The sequence below is a fragment of the Stigmatopora nigra genome, chromosome 9, assembly GCF_051989575.1.
Source record: "Stigmatopora nigra isolate UIUO_SnigA chromosome 9, RoL_Snig_1.1, whole genome shotgun sequence".
Lineage (NCBI taxonomy): Eukaryota > Metazoa > Chordata > Actinopteri > Syngnathiformes > Syngnathidae > Stigmatopora > Stigmatopora nigra.
The window spans coordinates 14,288,189-14,311,399 of record NC_135516.1 but is presented as its reverse complement, the minus strand read 5'-3'; the positions used below and the strand labels follow the sequence as shown (position 1 = coordinate 14,311,399).

Below are 23,211 nucleotides of genomic sequence, written 5' to 3'. Positions count from 1 at the left end.
ACTACTGTAAATACAATTGTCACTATATAATAGTATATTGTATGACAATTGGCATGTAATAGTAGTATTCAAATGAATTAAACACTAGATTAAACAGAATTAAAGTTATAAAATGATCTGTTCATCAATTTTACTGTTAAAATCTATCATTCAACATCATAAACAGTACAATGTTGCTCACAGGGGGGCAGTGTTGTAACAAGGTCTGTCACATTGAGTTAAATAACTGATTCACAAAGCCATTGTTTGTCCTCAGTTTCCCTTCCTAAATGTACACATCCAAAAATGTTGACTTAAACAAAAAAATTAGGCTTTTAATTATGACATAGACATGTTGTAATCAGGATTTTGTATATCTTTGTTTACTGATAATATTGTTCACCATATGCATGTGCACCCAAGAAAAAAATCCATCTATGTGCTTGTGTATGTATGTATATGTATATTTGTATGTATATATGTATTTGTGTATGTATATGTATATATGTTTCTGTGTATATATATATATATATATATATATATATATATATGTATGTGTATGTATTGATGTATTTGTGTATGTATATGTATATATGTTTCTGTGTATATATATGTGTATGTATTGATGTATTTGTGTATGTATATGTATTTGTGTATATGTGTATGTATAAAAAAATATATATATATACACACATATATACACACATATATGAAACACACTTATTTATTTATATATTTATTAATGTGTTTATTTATTAACTTACTCATTAACTATCTATTTATGTCTAAAATGTCTTTTTCTGTGTCTGTATTCTCATCCTCTTGCTACTGTGACAACGAAATTTCCCCAATACGGTATAAATAAAGTTATCCAATCCAATCTTTACAAAGCTAATCCTCACATTATCTTTTGCATGCAATATTGGAAAAAGTTGCAATCTAGTCTTCAATTGAAAAGTGCATTACAGAAATCCAACAACCAAAAACCAAATTTTCAATGCAGCCATTTTCCATTGAATGTAACATTCCCAGAAAACAATTTCCCTCTTCCACTCATGTCAATATGTGTAATAGATGGTCCCCTACTGACAAATAAGACAAAAAAACATGCGGCTTGTCCTCATACATTTATTCCTTAATGTTATCCCAGCACGGCTCAAGTCCCTTAACAGTCTGCACCCTAGTGAGAATCCACAGTGGAGTTCCCAAGGTGTGTGTCAGCGCATCTTAAACGTAGATGATAGCGTCAAAGCCGCCCGCCCGCCGCACAGTGGAGCATCTCAGAGAATCTTTCACACCTCATTTGATGCAACGCTCCATAAAATGCTGCCCTCAAAAGAATCATCTGGATTACAACGCTAAGCCCCAAACCACCATACTTTGATTTAATATACTCTTTATACTATATATTTGCAATTGGAAAATGATTGAGCAATATCAAAAGTACTTTCTTGTGTATTAAAGTACCTGGCGCAACAAATTTCCAAATTCTATTGACTTATTCACAGGATTGACTTGATATACAAGTTTGTTTTGTGACTATGCATTTAAGCAAAAAACTAAAATATTAAAAAATTAATAAAAGCACTATGTAGAGCAATGTCAGCTTTGACTACAGAGCAAAATTGACATCACAAGTTTGGTAAATATTACAAATGATAAAACCTGGAAAACAGGTTAGCAGATTGTGTGACAGTTTTTTGCAATTTTAACAAGTTCAGGTTCAAAACAACGTTTGGTCGCCGGTCAAATGTGCTTAGATATTAAACAGTACTTAGATATTAAGCAGTACTTAGATATTAAACAGTACTTGGATATTAAACAGTACTTAGATATTAAACAGTACTGGATATTAAACACTCTCTCATGAATATTAAACTCTCTCTCCCGAATATTAAACTCTCCGTCACCATTTGACCGGCGACCAAAAGACTGGCGACCAAACGTCCAAGCACCCCAAAAAAACATTATATCCCTAATGACAACCCCACTGATTACCTCCATTATTGAACATTTCCCTCCTAATGACTTTAGTGGTTCTCTTGTCAAACGCCTCCAATTAGCAGCCCACCCCTACAGATGCGATTGCCATTCCCATTTGCGGCTTGCAGAAAGCAAGCAATCTCTTTTATTTGAGCCACATTTATATTTCATGGGTCCTGGTGCTGTGTGAGATGACCCTATTCATCTGCCCCGCCCCTCCCCATGCGCTGCTGTTTTTATTGATCCACCTTTATTGCTGCTGCTTTTTTTTTTTGCTTCCTCTCATTCCTTCCCATATCTCAGATATGTTTGTCCTCCACACACATACCGTATTTTCACGACTATAAGGCGCACTTAAAAGTCTGAAATTTTCTCCAAAATAGACAGTGCGCCTTATAATCCAGTGCGCCTTATATATGGAAAAAACAGAAAACCAAAAACGAAAAAGCACCACTGTCGGATATTAAAAAAAACACAAACGCCTGAACTGAATACTCAATACTGTTAAATATGCAGATGCCATCTTAGTTTACAACATCTTCCATCATATAGCTCCTCCCCCACTGCAAGATTTTATACAAAAAAATGCAAAACATCAACAATGGCTGGCTCTAGAGGTGACTGTAAAGTAGTGAGTGCTTCATACCTGGAAATCAATAGCAATTACCGTATTTTCACGACTATAAGGCGGACTTAAAAGTCTTAAATTTTCTCCAAAATAGACAGTGCGCCTTATATATGGAAAAAATGTCATTCATTGAGGGTCTGCCTTTTAATGCGGTGCGCCTTATAGTCGTGAAAATATGGTATATATATATATACACACACACTGGTACAAAGTTGCAAATGTGAGTGAAAGGGAACAGATGGCGGCATGAATAGTGCAGCAGGTCCCGTCCCTGAAAAACCCTTCAACGCACCACACTCACTCACTCACTCACTTTTGGCCTCGCGTGCTGCACATTACCCCAACAAACACCCCTCATAATTGATGTACTGGCATGACCAAGTCACGATAAGATTGAAACATCAAGGTCAACTTATGACACCGACTTCCACAATCTGGCAAGTCAAAACACCAGTTAAGATACAACGTAAACAATCATCCCAAACTTGGTAGCAAAATAACATCGTGTATGGATGTTATTACGTATGTCGTCCGAAAATTGTCCCACCTAATTCCCAGCATGTGCACCAGGGGAGGAGGAGCCCACACGAGCACCTTAATTATACATGGCCGCCCTGGGCAACACACGGGCATTAAAGTTGCATGGCCAGCTCAGGACGGACGGACCCACGTCAAATTGGGTTTGGTGACCGAGCAGACCAGACGTTGCCTTTACTTATAAAACCATGACAGAAAAGTTGTCCGCTATGTCATATAAAGTCTGTGTTCAGAATATGACAAGGATCAGGATTTGTTTGGAGACTTTTGACCCTTCTTTTGACTGTCTTTGGGTGATTAGACCTTTTTGAAGGTCTGTCCTGTGCTCATGACATTGTTTCTAGAACATTATGTTTTTGGTCACCAGACATTTGGTCGCAAGACCAGTCTTTTGGTCGCTGGTCCAATGGCAGAGAGTTCGCTGTTGAAACCAGCTCACAAAATTATATTCATGAGAGAGAGTTTAACATCTAAGAGAGAGTTTAATATCTAAGAGAGGAAGTTTAGTATCTAAGTACTGTTTAATGTCTAAGTACATTATACTGGCGACCAAAAGGGACCAAAAGACCGGTGACCAAAAGACTGGTGACCAAAAGACTGGTGACCAAAAGACTGGTGACCAAAAGACTGGTGACCAAAAGACTGGTGACCAAAAGACTGGTGACCAAAAGACTGGTGACCAAAAGACCGGTGACCAAAAGACTGGTGACCAAAAGACTGGTGACCAAAAGACTGGTGACCAAAAGACTGGTGACCAAAAGACTGGTGACCAAAAGACTGGTGACCAAAAGACTGGTGACCAAACGTCCGAGCACCGATTTCTTTCGCCAAGATTACGAAATGGAGTCGTTTGAATGTCTTAATTATAACTATACTTAACTCATCTTACACTTCAGTCAACAGAGGGTTTAGGATAGTGACAGTTTTGGTTTATCTCTTGGGCATAGTTGAAGATAGATGTCAGGTTTTTATTTCTAATGGACATCTGCTCCAATTCCAAGACTGATTGGTTGACGGGATGATTGACAACCACCTGGTCAGGTCAAAGCAACCTGACAGCCCTGATATGTTTTGCTTTTCCTATTAACAGACAAAAATATAGCCACTTTCAGGATAAGGATGCTTGTCCAGAGTACATCAAGTGATCGCACAGGATCAAGAGCAGCAAGACCACCAGGTTGGAGGCCATCCATTAGGGGGCTGAGGCTTTTCATCTTTCCTTTCACTCATCTTTTAAACAATCTACTGCTGCGCTTTTGCTATTCTGAATCCAGTTGTGGGCAGGATAGAAGCGGAGCTCGGCATGATAACCACGCAAATAGATCCAAGGTTGAATTTCATAGTGAATTGTCTGGAATGCGAGCAGGTTGTCACATGAAAGTGAACATAGTCTGTAAAAAAAATGGACGTTTGGTCACCCGGGTGAATATAATTTTGAGAGTTGGCTTCAACAGTAGATAAATAGATATTAAACTCGCTCTCGAAATATAATTTTGAGAGCTGAATTCAACAGTAAACTCAATGTCATGTTGTCAAACGTCCGGGCAACCAAACGTCTGGGCGACCAAACGTCTGGGCGACCAAACGTCCGGTCGACCAAACGTCCGGGCGTCTAAACGTCCGGGCGACCAAAAGTCTGGGCGATCAAACGTCTGGGCGACCAAACGTCAGGGCGACCAAACTTCCGAGTACATTTAACACTGTATCGGTTGAAACAAACTAAGACCAGGACCCACTTCCTTTGTGGAATGGGTTTTTAGACCCCTGTTTTAGTGTGTCCTATCATAATGAATATTTAATCAGAATTTCACAGCGCGGTTTTAACACAGAGAAATATTTAGAGACATATCAATGTCTGGTTAAGAAAATACTGGGAATGATTAAAAAAGAAATCATACACAGCCCTTTGGCCAGATTCTCATTGGCCGCTTTTAAACTTGATGTCTTCTCTGTAACAGAAGGTCACCCAGCATGAGATGACATGACAATAAAATGTTGCAAGCAGTAATTAAAACAACTTTCTTAACCGTCTTATGATCCTCTGCGGGAATGCCGAGACTGACATCAGTCGCTATGATGGCCAAGCAAGAGAAGCCAGATAAAGTTCAACATCAAACATGGCCAGAATACGCTTGCGGGAAGCGGCAGTCCGGTCTGCTATGGTGGAACCAGACTAAAGAAAGTTATTGCTTTGGAACATGCGTGGTTGAGCAGGATGGCCATCAGCAGGGATCTTCTGGGATTTGGTTGTGACCAAAGTTCATCAGCATGGAGAAAAAACTCAGATATCGGCACCCCCCATGACAGCAGATGTCTACATGAGCTTCTGACTCCTTAGAAAATGGCTTCTTGTTTGTCAAACTGAAGGAAGATCCCATTTAAAAGCCTCGGAATATCAATAATTGAGGTGTCATGCTACCTGCCCGGATTCCCTGAGGCAAATAGCAGGTCCATTCGTCAGTTGGAGAACTGACATTTGTTGGAAACTACCACCAAGCTACTGTCCAAACTAGTTGGTAACTCCGCCTCCTCGCCAGATTTGTTCTTCGGCTTCATCTGTTGGTTGTATCCCACATTTGTTTTGTTCATTTTGTTTGTCTCATAAGGCAAAAAGAGAAAATAATTGGATTACTCATCATTAAAATGGTAAATTATGATGACCTTTGACAGTTTTTGGATCAAATATATAGATTTGTTTTAATAAATTGATTAAAAGAACTGGATTACAATCCCTGAATATTCAGTTTTTTATAGATCTGAAACAATGTTTATTTTAGCTTTTTTTAAATATATTTTTAGATTTTACAAAATGATTATTGAACTTAAAACACAGAAGAAATTGATTAAAAAATTACAATTAATGATGTAAAAGGAGGAAAATCAGGAAATTTTATATAAATCTATACTCTTCATTTGAATTTGATCCTAAAACAGAAAGTCAGCACTCATGATGATGACGTTTGATCGCCGGGACATTTAGTCGCCTGGACGTTTGGTCACCAGGATGTTTGGTCGTCCGGACGTTTGGCAATTTGATAACATGACTCTCAAAATTATATACATGTGAGTTTAATATCTAAATATCTACTGTTGAAACCAGGTCTTAAAATCCCCAAAGCATGTCCAAAAAAATATCCGAAAATATGAGTTTCCAGGATTTGAATGTATATTTACCTAGTGTTGTCCTTTGGGCTAAATAGTAAGTCAACTCTACATCATATGACTGATACATTCTTATTTGCTTGTACCCCATGGAACAACACCACCACCACCAAGCAAGCAACTGAGTGTGAATACCTCCACTTTCCCCGCTTTGAACATCTGTGTTTGCTGACTGTCAACACACACTGCCAATTGTCCTTGTTTCCCCATCTCGCCCCGAAACAGCCGATTTGGATGTGTTTTCTGGTCTTAATCCATCCTGGAATTCAAACAAATACTTCAATCTCAATAACACCCGAGTAATTCTTACATTTAAGTTTTTTTTACTCCATCTGATGGCATCTACTGCATTTTTTTTTTGCCAGCTCATTCTGTTAGAGGAAGACACTTATCACATTCAAACCTCCACTCCAGCGGAAAGCTACCCCCCCACTACTCACAACACAAACACACCCACCCACACACACACAGAAGGTTGTTGATGGTGTTATTATCCGCCGTCAAATCCACATCCCCCTGACACCAGCATCTTGGCAAGACCCCATGAAGTATTGAACATCTTTCCATGCTTAGTGATAACTCAATTCCCAGGTTGCCCCCCCCCCCCACTTGTGATGGCCCCGAATTTTATGACGAGTCCTCAAAAAGCTTTATTAAATTTGAACAGCGTTATCCTAACCCACGTTAGATGGCATTTAGCATTGTTTTTATGTTCTGAATAGCTTCTTCTGTCATCAACATCTAATCGCTTATAAAACCTCATAAGGCATGAAAATGTTAGGTCAACTGTAAATATCATTGGACGGAAACAACCAGGAAAATTGCTTTATATACAAAGGGCAGAAGATTGGAATAGTTTAATCAAACTTTTGGTACTTTTGCAGCATCTTAGATTATAACTTGAACCAGTTTGGAGATATTGTAGCTCACAAATGTCTTGAAACAATCTATGTTTGTCCTGTTTTTCCTCCTTAAAATAAATGAATAGTCAAATTTCCCATGCCGACTACTACAGTTTTCTTCTACTAAATCATTACTATTTTACATCTTGAAATGCAAATATGTCACCACTTCTTAATGCATTCCTTTACTTACTTTACTTTGTACTTTATACTTTTGACTTTGATGATGAGTATGTTAATACTTTAGTCCTTTTTTAACGTTTATGTTTCATGTACTGTTAACGGATGTACTTTTTTATATGTTATCCTATCTTGTTCTGACCTGGCCCATCCGTCAAATTTTTAAAGTTAATGTGGGACCCCGGGCTCAAAGGTTTGCCCACCCCTGCACTAGACCATGCGGCTAATATGGTCATTTAATTCAAAATAAAGAAAAGATAAATAGATAAAGCGCTAAACAATATTTCTATGAATTAAATTGCAAGAAAAATAACACGTCTTGCATAAAACGTATAAAAAACTCACTTATACGAGAAATACTATATAATTCAACGATTTAAAGGCTATTTTTAGGGTACGGCTTATACGCGGAGTAGGCCAATATGCGAGAAAATACAGTAAATAACTTTGATTAATATTTTCTCACACACATATCATACCTCTTTTGAAACTAAGTCCAAAGCCACAAAAGTCCCAAGTTGACATATTCAGGTATTTTTTTTGTCTAAGAACTGAGGAAAAAATATGAAAAAATATTGCCATTTTCTTAAAACAAGCTACGTACATTTATCACGTCCTTGACAAAGTCAACAAATCTCAAAGCGATCATCCCATTTTCTTAACTGCAGAACGAAAGCAAGCTGTTTAAAAGCTCACCAAGAAAACCAAATCTCCAGTCACCAAATTTTTCCTTTCGACCTTCGTCACAAGACGCGAGCGACATTATCCATCTGCTCGGCGTCCATTCGTACCCCTCGCACCCCTTTACAAGCCTTCCCATGGTGAGGATACGCGGGTGTCCACCTACGCATTACAAGTGCGGGGATGCTGATGATCACAATGTTAACTGAGAGGAATGCTGCCGGTGTCGTAATCCCAGCGGTAATCAATATCTTTGGCCATTTGCCAGGCCGGCCCCTCCCCCATCTCACCCATCGTCTCGCATATGTAAAATATCCCCCGGCACCACTTTGGCCACACTTTAATTATTCTCTCAAAGTCATCAGTAGCTAAATCCAATACTGGTTTTCAGCGCCTCATGAAAAAAAAGGGAGCGGGTTTTGTCATGATCTTAGAAAATGTGCGGGTAAATGATCACTAGTTAGGAAGTTTTTAGAATAAGACATATTTTGAAAGTGAATAGGCGTCGCAAAGTAATAGTAGCGTAAATAGTTTCATGTAAACATAGTGTAACATGGATTTGAATATGAAAAGTTAAGATATGAGGGTGGAAATTACAGCTGTAAACGTCAGAAATATGAAACAGAACAAGTGTATGAAATATTAATAGTGCAAGTTTTTCTTAGAGCGGAAAAAAATGGCATGTTGAGTAAATATGGTGCATTGGATATTTTTGTATAGAACATTAGCATTAAAAAAACAAATATATGTATATATATTAATGTGTACATATGCATATACCGTATTTTCACGACTATAATGCGCACTTAAAAGTCTTACATTTTCTCCAAAATAGACAGGGCGTCTTATAATCCAGTGCGCCTTATATATGAAAAAAAAACTGAAAACCAAAAACGAAAAACCACCACTGTCAGATATTAAAAAAACACAAAGGCCTGAACTGAATACTCAATACTGTTAAATATGCAGATGCCATCTTAGTTTACAAAATCTTCCATCATATAGCTCCTCCCCCACTGCAAGATTTTATACAAAAAAAAATCCAAAACAACAACAATGGCTGGCTCTAGAGGTGACTGTAAAGTAGTGAGTGCTTCATACCTGGAAGTCAATATCAATTACCGTATTTTCACCACTATAAGGCGCACTTAAAAGTCTTACATTTTCTCCAAAATAGACAGTGCGCCTTATAATACAGTGCGCCTTATAACACAGTGCGCCTTATATATGGAAAAAATGTCATTCGTTGAGGGTGCGCCTTATAGTCGTGAAAATACGGTACATATACACATACATATATATGTATATATGCATAAATTGGGTGCAATGGGAAATTAGATTACATTAGTATATTGTGGATCATTAAATAGGTAAATATTCTTAAGATAGCAGTACAGTTTACAAACAAAGCTGTAGAAGGGTCTTGTAATAAAAGGGCCACTGATGAAGCTTTATGAAAGCTCCAAACTTGAGAAAGTGATGACTGAAGAGTCGGAAACTAAAATTAGCCGACAGCTTCCTACATATTTTATCTGTGCTCATCATGTAAAGGAGGGTGGGCGAGCGAGGGAGGGAGGGAGGCTAAGAGACAGAAAGAGCCACCGAAAGATGGAGGTCAGCAGTCCAGTGGCAAAGAAACTTCTTGTTCCTTCACTTAAGACGTTACTGATGGAATCGTCCTTCCCTCTCAACTTATCCGATTCACTCCACTTTATGATGAGTCAGTCATTAGTCTTCAAATCATCTTTAAATCAATTCTGTCTGACTTCATAAAAAGGCAGAAAAGCATTAAAGTAAAAAGTATAAAGTACAAAGTAAAGGAATGTATTAAGAAATATTAAAATGTCATTTAAAAAAGAGATAGAAGGGCTATAAAACACGAAAAACAAATAAGAGTGGACACAGCTACTGTAAACGGCGCCATCTTGGGGAAAAAAAATAAATAAAAAATATTTGGACAAAGTCGACGGGCCGGATTAAGAAGCCAAACGGGCCGTACAGAGCCCGCGGGCCGTGGTTTACCCACCTCTGCATTAGTCTATAAAAACCCAAAAACCTCCAGGTTAAAAGTGTAAGGAAACCCAAGTCCAGTACAGAATATGAATCATATTTCCTACATTTGCCCTATTATAAGGCCACACATTCTAATTGTAGCGCTACACATAAGCAGACCTAAAAGTACTTTACTATGATTGACGCCATCTACGATCACAGGGTGGTGAATATTGCAGTTTTTCTCCTTGACGTGTACTCTAAGATTGAACTGACGCAAAAGCAATTAGCTTTCTGCAACGTATGGTGAGACGGCTTCAAAAAAAGGGAGAAATTCATTGAGTATTTTATCCTGGATGCCTCCTCAGACTAAACAAAATTACTTTTCTCCCGACATTCATTTATGTTGCTGCAAATATTGATCACGCCAACGAGAAAATGATGTCTCGGGGGGGCTCTATGCAAGTAGGTGGGCCAGGGCATTAATCAGGAAATCAATGACGATGTCGATTGGAGAGTTTGTGTTAGGAAAAGGACAGCAATGGACGGGTGGGATGGGATGGAGACGCCTTCTTCGGCAATGACACAGCAAATAGTGCACTTTGGGACAAGTGGAGAACTTCATTAGGCGCTGGCTAGCTCTGCTTTTGCTCAAAACTCATTTCCCATTAACAGTCACTCATTTAGTTAACACAGTTTTTACGGTAATTATCTAGGCACGGCAATACTTTTTGCACAAGTGCATAAAATAGGTGCCCCTAATATCTAAGAGAGAGAGAGTTTAATATTTAAGTACTGTTTAATATCTAAGTACTGTTTAATACCTAAGTACTGTTTCATATCTAAGGACTGTTTAATATCTAAGTACTGTTTAATATCTAAGTAGTTTAATATCTAAATACTGTTTAATATCTAAGTACTGTTTAATATCTAAGTACTGTTTAATATCTAAGTACTGTTTAAAATCTAAGTACTATTTAATATGTAGCTACTGTTTAATATCTTAGTACTGTTTAATATCTAAGTAATGTTTAAAATCTAAGTACTGTTTAATATCTAAGTACTGTTTAATATCTAAGTACCGTTTAATATCTAAGTGCTGTTTAATATCTAAGTAATGTTTAATATCTAAGTAGTTTAATATCTAAGTACTGTTTAAAATTTAAGTACTGTTTAATTTCCAAGTATTGTTTAATATCTAAGTACTGTTTAATATCTAAGTACTGTTTAATATCTAAGTACCGTTTAATATCTAAGTACCGTTTAATATCTAAGTACTGTTTAATATCTAAGTACTGTTTAAAATTTAAGTACTGTTTAATTTCCAAGTATTGTTTAATATCTAAGTACTGTTTACTATCCAAGTACTGTTTAATATCCAAGTACTGTTTACTATCTAAGTACTGCTTAATATCCAAGTACTGTTTAATATCTTAGTACATTTGACGGGCGACCAAAAGACCGGCGACCAAACGTCCGGTCACGTTTAAAAGAGGCATATTTTTGTCAAGGCAATATGCAGAAGACGAGTATGTGTAGGTGTTTTTATAGATTTTTTTTCAACTGTGTATTTTCTTCCTTACTTTTTTTTTTTGCTTTTGCCATTGTTGTTTAAACTGATTTGCGCACTTGGGCAAATATTTCCCGGCGTAGGATTTTCTTTCTTTATTTTTTTGCTGCACATCATTTATCATCTTTTGTGAAAATCCTGTCTCTCATGCATTGTGGAATGTACAAAGCGTCCCTGAAGTTGACTCCGATGTGGGATGGATGAAAGATTCCTGATGTTTTGTTTTTTTAGTTATTTGTTGTTGTTTTTTATTTCTCAGCGGTGACATATTTGGAGCGTCTGACTTGAGTGAATATGTAACTTTTTTACGTTTACTTTTTCCCAATTGGTTGTCCAGATTTCAATGACACTTTGACACCATAGAAGAAGAATAAAATAAGTGCACGGAAAATAAATCCACCAAAAACTGTCTTTTTTGTATGTGATAATGACGTCTTGAGAGAGAGAATGAACAAGCATATGGCTCATTATCCACTGTTATTTTCTGGCAAAATGTTCAATGGAACAAAACATCATCAGCTGTAGCAAAGTTGTCCTTGGGATCAAAAAGCTGTGCAATTGTTTTTATTTTTTATTTTTTCAAAATGTGAAAGTAGTTGCTATGTTGATGTAAAACTACTTACTACTCAGATTAAAACTACTTACTGCTGAATAAAGTCTGACTTGGAATTTTAATGAATTTAAGTATCTATAATGATGACCCCTATGAACACTATACAAATCTTGCCAAAAAAGCTGAGTTGCCGTTTAAAATACCCGGGTATATTAAATGGCAGGGGTATATTAAATGGCAGGGGTATATTAAATGGCGCACAAACGGATGGCTCAAAAAAGCAAAAATCATTAAATATACTAGTATATTAAACGGCAAAATACGGTAGTACCTCCTTTTTTCGGATGAAAAACTTTACGTTGAAGCCTAGGATGCTGTTAATTAATTGAGATATATATACACAGGTATACACAGGTATACACAGGTATACAGAGGTATACAGAGGTATACAGAGGTATACACAGGTATACAGAGGTATACACAGAGGTATACACAGGTACACAGAGGTATACACAGGTATACAGAGGTATACACAGGTATACACAAGTATACAGAGGTATGCACAGGTATACACAGGTATACAGAGGTAAACAGAGGTAAACACAGGTATACAGAGGTATACACGGGTATACAGAGGTATACACGGGTATACAGAGGTATACAGAGGTGTACACAGGTATACAGAGGTATACACGGATACACAGGTATACTGAGGTATACACAGATATATACACATTTATACACACATATACATACATATACACATATATATATATATATATATACATATATATACATGTACATGTTTTACCAAAGGTTTTTAGGTTGTTGTCGTGTTATTAGACACTATTTTCCGCATCTAATAATACTTTGAAACAATCAGTTTGACAGTCTTGTATGTTGGAGAGTGACCTAAAACTCTCGGGTTTGGTCTCAATATGCAGGAGTGTTTTTTTTCCGGCACTCACGCAGTGTAAAAATGTCATGGTATAAAACAAACATCCAGAGTGTGTGCCGCCGCCACCGCCGACCGCCATCGCTGTGTGTTTGTCAGTAATGAGTAATGACCACCGCGGTGAATTGCTCCGCCTAACACGGCTCTCTTTAAACTTAAACACGCCATTAGGATTCAATGGAAGCTGTGAAATGGGATGAAAATGCGCCGGGCCTGACGGAGAATACAAACCAGACGCGTAGACGTACGCCGGTGCACCTCCATGAATCCAAAGTAACGGATTTAACGGCAACGTCTGCAGCATTTTAATCCAGTGTGGAGATTAAAGGCCTAATCCACCTTCATTGTCAAACATTTGACACGTCCACTACGCCATGTTCTCTTAACTGAGGCTAATACAAATCAGTTTAATACCAAACATTTAAGAGTCGTTTATCAAATTGTCTGATCCCTAATCAGAATGTAGACTTGTTCGGGTTTTTTTTTTGGTCTCCAAAGAGTAAAAGAAGAAAAAATGTTGAGTTAAGCATTCAGAGTAAAGCGTTTTGGGATCCGAGTTGGGATCAGTCGTCCCTGAAGGCAAAGAGTCGACATATCTCGTCGGGATGTTCCTTCAAACGGCGACTAGTTTTTCGGAGATGGAACGGAAAATCATCTGCTGTCATGTATACATTAGGAGAAGGATGTGAATGGAATTTCTTGGTGAATTCAATTTAAATAAAGTGTTCGGATGTTTGGTCGCCAGATGTTTGGTCGCCGGATGTCTGGTCGCCTGGACGTTTGGTCGCCGGTCTTTTGGTCGCCGGTCAAAAAGTGACAGAGTTTACTGCTCTCAAAATTATATTCATGAGAGAGTGTAATATCTAAATACTGTTTAATATCTAAGAGAGAGAGAGTTTAATATCTAAGTACTGTTCAATATCTAAATACATTTGACCGGCGACTAAAAGACCAGTGTGACGAAAAGATGAAATTATTACACATTTAAACAATTGCCTATTTCAATTATAGATTTGCGTGAATTCATCCAATCATTTTCCATTCCACTTTCTTCACAAGCTCCACAAATAAAATTAAAATGTCGATTATGTAAATTTGAAAATATTCAGAATGGCAATAAGACATCAATGATGCAAATCATAACAGATTTAATCTTCTGACTTCTGTACAAAGTGAAGGAAATTTAAAATTGGAAAAATATGTCCGCTTATAAAATAAAGACTATCTGTGATTGTATTGCAAGATTTTACCAAATATTTTATCAGGTTGCAGCAATTGTTTGACAATGTATTCATTCAAAATCCATTTTTTTGTGGTCTTGTTTTTGTGGAGAAGGTAGGAAGCCCAAATTTTCGAAGGGATTAGCAAGCAAGGCTCAAACAAGGCAAGCCGGAAGAGGGAAAAAAAATCACTTTGGCTAATCCAGTTCTCTGATGTGGCCCACACAGATTTTGCCTTTCATCAGCAATAATTGGACATTGAACGGACTTCTTTTGTGGCCAACACATTCCGCCTGCTGGCAGCCTTTTAACTTTCAAAGTGCCCCCCGACCTCTAATTTGTCAAGAATTTCACCTCAGAGCATTTTAGAGTTACGATGCAACTCATATGTATACAGTATGGATCTAATAAGCATCTTTAAATGTCAGGTTTCGGCAATAAAACTTATAATTTCAATACTTTGTGTACTGTTAATATGATCTAAAATGTTATACCCAAACAGAATTTTCTAAGTACATTGTGAGGGGAATTAAAAAACAACTAAGGCTAAGTGATTGAACAAATGTTCCATTCTAAGTCAAATATACGCATGTTTAAAAAGGAAGCTTACCGTATTTTGCTGTTTAATATACCCCCATTTAATATACATGTATTTTCCCGACTATAAGGCGCATCGCATTATAAGGCGCACCCTCAATGAATGACACATTTTATTTTTTTCCATATATGAGGCGCACTGTATTATAAGGCGCCCTGTCTATTTTGGAGAAAATTTAAGACTTTTAAGTGCGCATTATAGTCGTGAAAATATGGAACCTGAAGTATATTAAATGGGCAGGGGTATATAAAATGGTGCAGAAACGGGAAGGTAAAATCCACTATACACTTTTTAGGCCATGACGTCAACATTTTGCAGACTAAAACTACTTACTGCTGAATAAAGTCTGCCTTGGAATTTTAATGAACTTAAGTATCTATAATGATGCCCCCCTGAACACCATACAAATCTTGCCAAAAAAGCAGAGTTTCCATTTAATATACCTGGATATATTAAGCGGCAGGGGTATATTAAATGGCGCACAAACGGAAGGCTAAAAAAAAAGCAAAATCATTTAATATACCCGGGTATATTAAACAGCAAAATACGGTATTCATTTATACCATAGACACATGCCTTGCTACCATTGCGGTGCTTCTGATCACATCATGAAGAAGCCATGATCTTCATAGGTACTGACTTGGAGTAAATCAAACAAATTGGTGAAAACAATGTCTTCAACTTTGAAACTATTCAACATTTTAGTACTTGAACCTCAACTCTTGCTATACCTACCTAAATCCCAAGTGGGAATAATTGCAAAACGAGCCAAATGAATGCATTTAGGCTTCTGTTGATGGTTTAAAGGTGTCCATTTGGGTATCATCATGGACGTTAGGCAACTATCCTCGTACACTGACTTTTCACATGAGGGTCTTTTCCACACCCAGAAAATAAAAAAAAGCCATGACTTTTCTGCCTTACTGTCGCTGCGCCTGTCATTCACTTTCTTTGTCTGCCTCACCTCCTTTCTTTCCCTCGTTCAGTGAATCCCTTGAGTCGGCAGAGGACCACTTCTTTTGACACACACACACTTACACACACACATTTACACACATAGACGAACATGTCTGCCTTGCCTGGGATGGCGCTGACAGGATGAGGCCAAGTTTGCCCCCAAAAGTTGCATACGTGAGCACCAGTCAAAAAGTTTTTCTGGCTTTCGCCGAATGACTTTCTTAAATTGTCGAATACAATGCCAAAAAAATACAAAAAGTCGACGTATTTCAACCTAAAAATGCTCATAAATATCATCATGAATACTTTTTTTCTTATTCAGGAAAGAGTCTCCATAAAAATACAAGCAAAAAAACATCCTTAAAATATATTTAGGCTGGTGAAAGTTGCACCCAGGTGCGACTTATAGTCCAAAAATATGGTTTTGGAACTATAAAGAGCTTTGACAGAATAAAACTGAATGAAACAACCACTTCAGCTCTTCCATCACAAATAACGTACAATAAAAAATGCTGAAATTGCTGTAAAAAATGCTCATAAATATCATCATGAATAATTTTAACACTACAAGCAGTATACAACAAACTATGACTTCCAAGATGTCTAAAAATAACATCACTTTTTAAACGAATGCACATGAAGCCAAGTTCGACTCAGGTGCGACTTATAGTCCGAAAAACTATAAAAATAACTATAAAAAGATTTGCCAGAATAAAACCACTTTACCTCTTTCATCCCAAATAGTGTACAATAAAAAACGCTGTTAAAAAATGCTCATAAATATAAATAATTTTAACAATACAGCAGAAAACAACAAACTACGACTTACAAGATGTCTAAAAACATTTAGCCTGGTCTGACTTGCACTCAGGTGCGACTTATAGCCCGAAAAATATGATATTGGAACTATAAAAAGCTTTTCCCGAATAAAACAACCACTTTAGCTCTTCCATCCCAAATAGTGTACAATAAAAATTGCTGTAAAAACAATCCCCTTGTTTTACTTTGCCAATTCCTTCAAGGGTATTCTCGGCGTCCTTAACTCTCTGCAGACTTTGCTAGGGAACACGCTACACACAAATACACACACTACACACTTACACACAAGTAAATGACGACAGCATGCTTCAGCAAATGAGAAATGACAAAGGCATAAATCATTCAGGCTGTGGTGCGACACACAGTCAGTCCTCCTCCCCACGCTCCAACGATGAAGACTTCCGCCAAAAAGTCTGCCGTCACAAGCGACATGATAAAATATTGTTGATGATGTTTGACCAAACACTGTACATCCATCAATGGAAGATGAATGTCAACATTCGGATCCATAACTCTTGTTATTATTAAAAAAAAAACACAACATTGCCAGCACAGCTTGCCTTAAAACAGTAACTCTGTTCCTGACTAGTTAACATATTTCCCCAACTATAAGTCACACATACAGTAAATACAAAACTCCTCTTTAAATAAAAATAAAATAACCATAGCTTCTTTTTGCCTAACGTGTAAAGGCTTAACAATATGAAATTTGCCAAATATGGGATGAATAAAGTTATCCATCCAATCCAATTCTTCTGATGAAGTACTAGTAGTCCGTGACGTTTGGTCGCCGGACGTTTGGTCGCCCGGTCTTTTGGTCGCCGGTCAAATGTACTTAGATATTAAACAGTACTTAGATATTGAACAGTACTTAGATATTAAACAGTACATAGATATTAAACAGTACTTAGATATTAAACAGTACTTAGACAAACAGTACTTAGATATTAAACAGTACTTAGATATTAAACAATACTTAGATATTAAACAGTATTTAGATATTAAACAGTACTTAGATATTAAACAGTACTTAGATGTTAAACAGTATTGAGATATTAAACAGTACTTAGATATTAAACTCTCTCATGAATATAATTGTGAGAGATGTTTTCAACAGTAAACTTTCTTTAACCATTTGACCGGCGACCAAACGTCCAAGCACCCTAGTAGTCGCAGTTCATAGGTATTTGCTGTTATTTTGTCAAATGAAAGTGAACCTTTCAATGCTGAAAGAAAGAAAATCTAGTAAAATGTGCGTATCAGGTTCCTATCAATGCCCTGTTTTATACGACTCCAACTGCTAGCATTACAATCTTTTTATGCATTAGCAGTGATGGTAGCGGTAATACAATAGTCTAGTATTGAGCCAGCACCCCTGCCTCCCCCAACCCAGAGGCAGCAGGAGGAATACCATCAAAACCCCGACCGACTCTGCCATCTTCAAATCACATCACAAAGGTGCAAAATCCACAGTGGTCAAAATGCCGTAACCCAGCGGCTTCCATTCCCTCAGTGGAGGAAAATGGAGACTCGGGCCGTTTGATTGGACTCCCGAAGGGTCTATTGAGGGCTTGAAAATGGAGCCCACCTGTCACTGCTTTCATCATGCATCAGCCCCCAACAAAGAAGTACTATACTGCATGTATCGACACAATATAAATAATAAGTATGGAGTAATTACAGGGAGACAAAAAGAAAAGAAGAAGGAAAGACTACAAAGCAGATTTGGACAAAAACAAGAGCCGAAATAAAGACCCAGATGGACCAAAATCCACAACAGCCATCACAGAAAAGCCATAGAATCACACAAAGGGTGTAAATGTACAAGTTTGACAAATTCCCATCAATATATCCCAATGAGGTATCAAAATACAACTATATAACGATTCAAGAGTCACATGAGATCTAAAGCAAATTGATTGGACTTTTTCTTCAAAATGTTTCTTAGATCGATGTTACAAAAACATCATATACATTATTAAATGTATGTTTTGGTCAGGTTGAAGGTTTAAGACCCTGTAAACAATAATAAAAGTACAAGTTTGAGAAATTCCCCTCAATATATTAAATGGGGTATCAAAATACATGACCGGACGTTTGGTCGCCGGTCTTTTGGTTTCCAGATGTTTGGTCGCCAGGACGTTTGGTCGCCTGGACGTTTGGTCGCCCGGTCTTTTGGTCGCCGGATGTTTGGTCCTCGTCCAAACCAAAAGACCGGCGACCAAATGTCCGGAGACCAAAAGACCGGGCGATCAAAAAAACGGGCAACCAAAAAAAAACAGGTGACCAAACGTCCAAGTACCTCAAAATACAACTTTATATAAAGATTCAACAGTTACATGACATCTAAAGCAATTTAATTGGACTTTTTCTCAAAATGTTTCTTAGAACGATGTTACAAAAACATCATATACATTATTCCAAATATCTTTTGGTCAGGTTGAAGGTTTAAAACCCTCCAAGTCACGTTTAAAACTTAAAAAAATGGGTAAATTGAGGCCCCAATGAGGTTTAAAACCTGATTTCCATCCCAAGGCCTTAACAAATGATGCTAATCTAATTAACAACAGTGTACTTTTCCAATGATATATAATGATTTTGACAGCTCGTCAAAATAAAGCAAGTGTGAATGAAGTTGTGAACTGTTGATGGTTGTTATTGCAGTAGCCCAACTGCCCTAAGGAAACTTTAAAAGCCAATTTTTTTTGGTCTTCTCTCCTGTATAGAGGGTGATCTTACGGACTCGGAGGTTCTAAGCTCTCAGCTGATGCCATAGCATACTGATACGGTACAGGCTAGTGGTTTTCTCAGCTCTCATTAGGAGAAATACTTCAAATGGGTCTCAGAATGATCTGGTCTAGGTCTGTGATGCTCAACTGTTTTGAATTGCTGTTGTTTTATTAATGGCTGGACGGTTCAGTCTGCTATTTTTCTTGTTTTCGAGGTTTTTTTATGCTTTGTCTTCATTTGATGGACTTCAAAATGACAGTAGATCTCAAGGGTCTTTTTGCTTAGAAGTTGAGGGTATGTGTTTTGAAATGATCTCGTGATGACCTGTTTTTTTTTTTAATTTGAGTTTCCCACAGGCGATTTTTTTGTGCCAATGAGTTCAGAGTTAGGTTAAGGAAGCTAAAAAAAACGTCTGACATTAGCATACATTGATGTTGATGGAAGGTGTCATGTTTTGATGATGACAGTCTTAAGACACTCTGAAGAACTTGTTAACTGTTGCCACTGATTTGACTGAAACTAAGTCATACCAGCTTAGATTTAATCTAACGAACAAAAAAAAACGACCCAAAAAATGGTGTACTTTCAAACCGTGACCAGACGTTTGGTCGCTGTTTTTTTGGTCGCCGGTCTAATTTACTTCGATATTAAACAGTACTTAGATATGAAACAGTACTTAAATAATAAACAGTACTTAAATAATAAACAGTACTAAGATATTAGACAGTACTTAGATATTAAACAGTACTTAAATAATAAACAGTACTTAGATATTAGACAGTACTTAGATATTAAACAGTGCTTAAATAATAAACAGTACTTAAATAATAAACAGTACTTAGATAATAAACAGTGCTTAAATATTAAACAGTACTTAGATATTAAATACTACTTAGATATTAAACAGTACTTAGATATTATACTCTCTCTTAGATATTAAACTCTCTCTTTTAGATATTAAACAGTACTTAGATATTAAACAGTACTTAGATATTAAACAGTACTTAGATATTAAACAGTACTTAGATATTAAACAGTACTTAGATATTAAACAGTATTTAGATATTAAACTCTCTCTCCCTTAGATTTTAAACTCTCTCTCTCTTAGATATTAAACTCTCTCTCATCTCTAAATGACATTGACGAATCATCACGGGATCAAAACCAAAAGTTTTTTCCATCAAAAAGCAGTCTATACTCCACTCCAACAAAAAGTACCATCATAAAAATGGAACAGCAGTCACAGAATATGCAATTTCTTGGCTAAGAGTCAAATAACTATTGAAAAACCAAAGCGAACCTGCTCCACCTAAAACTTCATTTTGTGGTCAGACGAATTATAAAGTTTTTTAGCAAATTAAAATACAAGCTTTGTGTTTCATCGGCGTGACAACACAAGGTCCAGCTGCCACATTCATTTAATTTCACACAAGCTCCCTAATTATGGCATCTAATTACAACTCTAACAAATATTACCAAGCGCCCTGGCATACAAAAAAATAAACAAGTAAACCAAAACTTGGTTGTTGATTAGCATACTTATTTTAGAGATTTCAGATAAAATCTGTTTACAAATGACATGCCCAAAAAAATCACATTGTTTGGTGGTTTCCTCTTTTCAGTGTAATTGCGGTCATTTTGCTTTAATAAACCAATCAAAATTGCCTAAAAACTTGAGTAATTAAGTGCCAAGTCAAGGCTAAACTAAAGTGTTTCAATTATAAATTATAATATAAAGACAATTGTCTTTTATCTTGTATTGTAACAGTAAGGGAACTTGTATAATGAAATATTATAGTGGATCAGGGTCAAAATGAGTTGTATTAGAAAGACAATTGCATAAAACAAGACAATTCTAACGAAATATGTTCAGAAAACAAATCAAAATCTGATAGCTACATTACGTCCTACCAAAGATTAGCAAGGACTCACAACAAAAGCATTATTATACTCTTCCCCTTTGTGAATTTCATGATGGAATTTCCCACCAAAGAGACAAAAACAATAAACATCCACCAGTCCAAGGATGAGGCGGAGTTTATATGTAGGCTCGTAAATGTCTAAAAGCTTATCGTTAGTCGCTAATTGCTCTGTGCGTGTGACTGGCTAGCCGGCTGTGAATTTTTCTTCCTACACTTGGCGTTCGGAGCTGGTTGTAAATGTTTATGAAATCGTAGCTCAAACTGAGTGTTTTCCAAATGAAAAGGAAAAGTCAATAGAGGAAATAGAGTTTGTGTGTGGGCTCGCAACATCCAGCGCTTACCCAGAAGGGACATTTAGATGGATGATGACCCAGGATCGATTATCAATTGAACTGTCTTCGTCTCCAAGAGGTTGCGGTTAAAGATGGACCAAACTTGACATTTTTTTTCTTTTTGGGTTGAAGAGTCTGACTACTACTGCCCACAGTGACCTGGGATAGGTTTCAGCACCCCTATGACCTTTGCCAGGATAAGCGGTACTTGGACGTTTGGTCGCACGGACGTTTGGTGGCCCGGACGTTTGGTGGCCCAGACGTTTGGTCGCCCAGACGTTTGGTCGCCCGGACGTTTGGTCGCCCGGACGTTTGGTCGCCCGGACGTTTGGTCGCCCGGACGTTTGGTCGCCCGGGACGTTTGGTTGCCAGGGACATTTGGTCGCCCGGATGTTTGGTCGCCCGGACGTTTGGTCGCCCGGATGTTTGGTCGCCCGGACGTTTGGACGCCCGTACATTTGGACGCCTGATGTTTGACAACATGATTTTACTGTTGAAATCAGCTCTCAAAATTATATTCAAGAGAGAGTTTAATATCTAAATATCTACTGTTGAAACCAGCTGTCAAAAGTATATACCAAACATCCGGGTGACCAAACTTCCGTGCGACTAAACGTCCGGGCGACCAAACATTCGGGCGACCAAACGTCCGGGCGACCAAACATCCGGGCGACCAAACGTCCGGGCGACCAAACGTCCGGTCATGGGATAAGCGGTAAAGACAATGACTGAATGACTCTTATTTTTTTGGAGTCTCTTCAAAACCTTGAAAAATCCGCCCTGCCTTTTGAAAAAAGGTACTTGACAAATCAGTAAGGATTATGGCAGCAGGTAGAAGGTGGTTACTGGTAGTTTTTCCTATTTCCACTCCACGCAGTATTCAATAAACGAAAAGTGGCTTTCATTTCCCAAGAAGTGCAATACAGTGAATATAAAAAGATGACTTAATAAATACAATTTGGTGGTGTTGCCAATGAGAAAAACCACAATGGAGATGAAGGGGCAACGTAGGTGAATTCTGTGACGGTGAGCCGTGGTGATGGGTGGTAGTCAAACATGAATATTTAGGGGACCACTCCAAGTCCTTTGGGGACAGATTGATGTTGGAAAAGTTTGGAGGTAAAGTAGGACAGCAATATTTTATTTTTATTTCTTTTCAACCCTTGTTTGGATTGTCTGGCATTCGTTTGAGACTTTTCGTCAATAGATTGTCATGGCAGATCTGCAGTATTTCTTTCTCTCTCGCCCTAAAATCCAAGCCCTTGTTGCTTATGTATTCCACCTACAGCATCCTGAAACGTGCCTATCACTTCATTCCGACTGGTAAACACAAGCTGAAAGCAACAGCTTCCATTTTATTTTATTTTTTTATATTTACAAACGCCATCCCTCCCTCTACGGCTCCTTGAAGTCACCTTTGTCATTCCGAGAATCTGCAATGCAGGCTGCTTCTCGTCGGTGGAGGTGTTTGTTGGGCGGCGGTTGCATTATTTATGACCAGGCGGGCCGGG

General features: G+C 37.6%; 1 protein-coding gene across 1 annotated transcript in view; it reads right to left on the bottom strand.

The window, feature by feature from the left end:
• Positions 1 to 23,211, bottom strand: part of LOC144201279 (collagen alpha-1(XI) chain-like) — a 155,359-nt gene that overhangs the window by 71,684 nt on the left and 60,464 nt on the right. The window contains exon 6 of the mRNA XM_077723776.1: positions 6,425 to 6,548. The gene's annotated coding sequence lies outside the window, so the exon portion shown is untranslated. The remainder of the gene's footprint in view (positions 1 to 6,424; positions 6,549 to 23,211) is intronic.